At 44.1% G+C, this 6,000-nt stretch overlaps 1 protein-coding gene across 1 annotated transcript in view; it reads left to right on the top strand.

Moving 5' to 3' along the window:
• Positions 1–1,306: 1,306 nt before the first annotated feature.
• CCDC92 (coiled-coil domain containing 92) overlaps positions 1,307–6,000 on the top strand; it is a 265,352-nt gene continuing 260,658 nt past the window's right edge. Inside the window, exon 1 of the mRNA XM_069215015.1 lies at positions 1,307–1,682. The gene's annotated coding sequence lies outside the window, so the exon portion shown is untranslated. The remainder of the gene's footprint in view (positions 1,683–6,000) is intronic.

Below are 6,000 nucleotides of genomic sequence, written 5' to 3'. Positions count from 1 at the left end.
GGGGGGCAGGGAGGGTCACTGTTCGAACAATCATGTTTTGAGGTTCTTTCTGAAGAGCAGGAGGTATTTGGTTTTGCAAAGGTTGGTGGGGAGGGAGTTCCAGGTTTTGGGGGCGAGGTAGGAGAAGGACCTGTCTCCTGTGGTGGTGCATTGGATGCTGGGGACTGTGGCTAGGGCGGGGTCGGCTGATCGGAGGTTGCGTGTGGGAGTGTGGAAGTGCACTCTTTCGTTGAGGTAGGTTGGGCCGGTGCTATGGAGGGATTTGTGTGCGTGGATGAGGATCTTGAATGTGATTCTCTTGTCTATGGGGAGCCAGGGAAGGGATTTGAGGTGTGGTGAGATTCGTTTGTGGCGGGGAGGCCAAGGACGAGGCATGCGGCTGGGTTCTGGATTCTCCGGAGTTTGCGTTTGAGTTTGAGTGTGGTGCCGGCATAGAGGGCGTTACCGTAGTCAAGTCTGCTGCTGATGAGTGCGTGGGTGACTGTCTTCCTGGTCTCTGGGGGAATCCATTTGAAGGATTTTTTTAGAGTGCGGAGTGTGTGGAAGCAGGAGGAGGTTAGAGCATTGATTTGCTGTGTCATGGAGAGGGAGGGGTCCAGGATAATGCCGAGGTTGCGTGCGTGGTTTGCAGGGGTGGGTGCGGGCCTAGGGCCGGTAGGGGTCACAGTAATGGAGTACATTTAGTTGAAATATGCCCTTCCATGGCAGATGAGGTAAGTAAAAATGCTTTTAAATGTATGGTGTGTGCGTGCTTGGGGTGCTAGTGTGTTTATGAGAGTGTGAAAGTGTGTGTGTAAGTATGTGTGTATGAGTGAAAGTGGTGGTCAATGGGCCGGTGATGTCACTTCAGCTACCCCTGGCATTTCGGTGAATTGACGTCCATGTGTATGGTACCCGAATTTGCACAAAGAAAAGCGCTAACAAAGCCTGCAATTTCGGACACAATAGGCTTTGCGGCGGCAAGTACTAGTGGGACATTAGGGCCCAAGTTTGGGAGGGATGTGTGAGCGCTGTTTGTAAATATGATGACTGTATTTTCTTGGTACTGAAACGCTTTATCCATAAAGGAATGGTTAATGTAGGAAATTACACAAAAATAATCTTAATGAATTTGAGAGGTGGCTTTTGGTTTGGCTGCCTGGTGTATTCATTAAATAAAGGCTTAATGGACTGAAGGCGGAGGTATCAGACAGCACCGTCTCGTTCTTCCAGGTTTGTGAGATGAAGCGGGAGGTACTGTCAGTTCGGAGGCACGGCGTCCCCTGTCTTTGACCTCGTTGTCATGCCAACTCATAGCCGCGCATGCGCATTGTCTGCGAAGAAACGTCAACCGTTTCAGCATAAACCAAACTCCCCCCCCCCCCCAAAAAAAAAAAACTTAACAATGACTGCCCGCCGTATTTCAAGGGGACCCCCACGGAGCGTCCCGTGGTAGCTCCCGGTGCGCGTGAGGACAGCGGGGCGAGCGGAGCGCGCTCGGGGCGGGGATAGGTCAGAACCGGCACAGGCCGCTTTTCCCATGATGCACTGCTTTATTGTGGCCGGTAGCTCCGGGAGATGAGCTGCGCTCGCACGGACTGACCTCTGCCTGGCCGAGGGCAGGGACATGCCCCAGGAGCTGGACAGGACCCGGGCAGAAGGCACCAGACTGCGCCCGCAGTGAGTCCGCACCCACCCGCCAAGTGAGACATATTTATTAATATATAAATGAGAAGCGCTATGGCTGTATGCGGCGGCCGGCTCATTGAAATACGTTCTTAATATTGATATGTGCACGTACACAATGCAGCAACCAACAAACGAGGGAAATTAACATATAAAGCGCCAGTGTTTGCACACGGCAATAGCTCTACCAGGAAATGCGTTATATGAATGGCAGTTAAAGTGAGCATGAAGCATCAGCTGGGGGGCGCCAAAGAAGGACAGGTGAAACAGTCGTAGTAAATATAGTTAGGCAGGGGGCGGGTGCAGACCGAAGCCACAGAGGTCTAATGTCCTAAATTATAAACACGCTCCTTGCGCCAAAACAAGCCAAGAGAGACGCGTTTATTAAACTCACATAATGCACCTGCAGCTTAGGCTAAGGAACATGCATTCTTAAGATACACACAGCGCCCCACGGGTGTGCAGAAACGGCAAGTGAGATGTATTCACGGTGTACTGATTCCTTTATTTGTTCAGTGCAGCACTAGACATTTTATTTACTTTCCTTTTTATAGAAAGTTACTCTTTTATTGAAAATGTGCGAGGGCCTTGTGTATATATAACTGAACATTTAAGATGGCATATTTGACAGAAAATTAGTTAACACATTTAAGAGTACATTTAACAAGCAACGTAGTTAACCCACATTTTCTGACTGATACTGATATTTTCGCTGGCAGATACTGAAAAATGGCTGTAGGTAGTTTCAATTTTAATTGCTGCAAGTGGAATAGAATGGGTGGCAGGGCCCTAAAATGGGCGTAGCTAGAGAAGCCTTTACCTGAGATGTGGCCAATGTAATTAATACAAGTGAAATAGCATCCTTTGATTGATAGATTCACCAAAGGGGTCTCGATAGGCAAAGCAGAATAAATATCAACAGGATATTTTATTTAACGGTTTCTATCACACTTTTATTCAGGACCCCCTCCCAAAAAATAAACTTCACAAGTTTAAAAGGAATTGGCAATACATTATTTAATTGAAATGAAATAATGCTTTAGGTCTTGGAACACCAATGGTAAACAGCAGTCGCCACCTGTCATTTATTCCTTTTGCCCCTAAAGGGACTTCAGGTAACATTGCGTTGCTGCACTAGTGTGTGACAGGCAGGAAGGTAGGGTTTGTTTTTTCTTCAGTCAGTGAATGACAGTTGACAAAAACAGAGGGCCGCATAGGGTTCTAGTTCAGTGTCCAGTTTTGACTTTGCCAGAGACCAGCCCTGGGAGGCCATGGCCCACCTACAGCACATAAAGAGGGTATAGTTGTCAGAGAGTGAGATACAAATAAACACTAGAACTTAGAGAGACAGGGACGAGCAGACGATCACAGGGAGAATTCAAGAAGAGAAATGCTTTAATACTTGAAGAGATATACATTAAGATAACAGAGCAGGTTGTGTAGCAGTCTCTTCAGGCCCGTTTTTACAGATAATATAGGTAGCTCTCTCTGAGACCCTCTAAGGGCCAGTACTGAAAAAACACTTTATATAAATCTATATCGACACTCTGTCAACATCTCAGCATATACAGCCAACACCTTCAGGTAGTCTGCAACAGCACCTAGCCGAGTTAAAACCATTCATGATATATTAATATTCACTGACGTACAGCACCAGCAGCTAGGTGAGATAACATTAATAATGAATTAACGTATAGTAAAGTAACACCTGAAAGCAGTCAACAGTATCCCCCCAGGATAGCTGTATTCTAAGTAGATCAATGTATGCACAGGCAGAGCCAAGAGCAGTTTATCAGAGTCGGCCATGGGCGACACAATACCCTGACACAGTTACCCTAAAGAAGCAAGGTGTCTGGAATTCAAGTCTTATCGATTTACCGTTCTACGGTCTGCGTTGGATTGGTAAAAAGGCTTTTGACACTTGTGAAAAACAGACTTTGTACTTATGTATACGTATTAATACTTATGTATTTTCTAATGACCATGAGCGGGTATATCTGCTCATGGTCATTAGAAAATACTGAGTCTGGAATTCAAATTCTCAAGGGTATTTTTCCAAAAAGACAGCCAAAACCTTTGGATAGATCCGCATAAAACGTAGCTTGAAGACGTGCTACTGCCAATACCTACAGCTTGTTTTTTTAAATTGTGTCTAAACTCACCCAGTGCTTTTTGAAATATGCCCAAGAAGTTTATTTTAAAAATAATGTTCATATATCTCCGACAGATTAGCTTGCATGTTGTGAATGCAAATTCAGAAATCTTACTAGTTCAGAGGGCCAACAATTTTGATATTGGCTTGAGGCTTTGCAACACCATGTAGCCCTATAAAAAGGTTTTCTATCAGAGTATTGTGGGCAAAATATCATTTTACAAAAACAGTGACCTAAATATTGACTACTAAAATATTGTGAAGGTGGTTATAAATGGGTAAGTATTGGTTCACTATGCTTGACTCCACATATGTTTATATTGATCATCACTATAGCCTCATGGTACCTTGATGTGGGGTTAAAATAGTACACATATACTTATATTTATGCAACAATATTTTTGCATCACAATATTGTATCCCCTCAATATTATGACATTCAGTCCTTGTAAATGTACTGCAACTTGAATGTGGGGAAGAGGGGCTTGGACATTTTCCATTGCTATTCCCATAGGCAGTTCTTCAGACTTGGGAATGTGAAAAAGCATAAGGCCAAAGAGCATGCCAAGTGGGTAATGAGGTCAGGAGCACTGGGCACATGGTGAGGTCAAAGGTCAGCCTCGTGCCCAGCAGTTATTTGAAGAAGAGGTAATTTGACCAAACCTGTGTCTAGTGACTGTTGTGATCTGCTGCTGACCAAGCATATCCTTGTTATGCAGTGCAGTGGCCACACACGAGGTACTTATGAAAGGTGTTGTGGGCTACGGTAGTGAGTATGGCAACTGTGAGCGAGAAGGTGTCCTAAGCTTAGAGTGTGTGAAAGACCACACTCTATGCTCAGTAAAAGTTGGATCCAGCCCAGGCCATGGTAACAAGGTACCCGGCGGGGGGTACTGGCCACGTTTAGGGACAACTGCCATAAACTGTGCGATAGCAGCAATACTGGCTTTTTATTTATGGTTTATTTGAGTCTTATATAGGCATCTTTTTCATTTTCTGAAAACATTGGTGCCTTTGATATATATGTATACAATCTGACTAACGATTTGCATCCACCTCATATTCTTCCGACAGATTTCTTGAACATCGATCTGGGACAGAAGGCCAACGTCATTTTGTGTGAAATAAAGATAGCGTTCCTCATTTTATATCCCACAGAAACTTTTGAATATATGCTACACCAAAAAGTGCTGAAGATAATTACAACAAACCTAGCAGGATTATTAATTTTTTAGAATAATAGGATATTTTCTGGCGTGATGCAAACCTTTTCGGTAGGTTTTTTAAGTACCATTTGAAGTTAAATATCTTTGAAGGATTAATCTTATGGATAGTTTATGTCCGGGATCCATAAGGTTTCACAAATTGTTAGTTTTTCTAACAACATTTGAATTGTAAAACAAATTTAATCATTCTTTAAAGAATACTATATTACAATGCTTACACAGCCCGCAAACCGCCACTTCTCCTTCCACTTGTTGACTTTATGCTTGGCTTTCACTCTTGAAAGCTCTATGCTGTCTTCTGGCTGAGTTCACTCTTGTAGGAAGCTGTTCTGGTGTGTGGTGGGTACCTAAGGTACTTACACCTTATACCAGGTCCAGGTATCCCCTATTAGTGTAGTATAGGCAGTGTCTAGAAGCCAGGCCCTCTAGAGGTAGCTGTGGATGAGCAGCCAAGGCTTATCTAAAAGACATGCAAAGTTCATGCCATACCACTGTAGTCACACAGCACTCACACACATGAAAGAAAACACTCAGTGTTAAAAAAATAAAGGTACGTTATTTTAGTGGCACAATACCAAAAAGTACTAGAGAGGCTACCCTCCAATAGGAGGTAAGTAACACACCAAATATATATACTAGTTACCAGAAATAGGCATAGAAAGTGATAGAAAACAGGGCAAATGCAATTAGAAAATAGTGACCCTAGGGGGAGCCCAAACCATATACTAAAAAAATGGAATGCGAACACAGGACCCCCACCTAGGTAAGTGGAATGTGTAGATGGGAGCTGAAGGTACTAGAACCCCCCAAAGGGAAGTATCACAGTGCCCCCTAGCCGCCAGGAGAAAAGGAGTACGTTAGTGGATTTTCCCCAAACCACCCACAAGGAAGGAAAAGAAAATTCAACGCCCAGACAAGACTGCAAGAAACCAGCGGTGGATTCCTGAAGAAGCACAG

Source organism: Pleurodeles waltl, chromosome 11 (genome assembly GCF_031143425.1).
Source record: "Pleurodeles waltl isolate 20211129_DDA chromosome 11, aPleWal1.hap1.20221129, whole genome shotgun sequence".
NCBI classification, from domain to species: domain Eukaryota; kingdom Metazoa; phylum Chordata; class Amphibia; order Caudata; family Salamandridae; genus Pleurodeles; species Pleurodeles waltl.
This window is presented reverse-complemented; position numbering and strand designations above follow the sequence as displayed.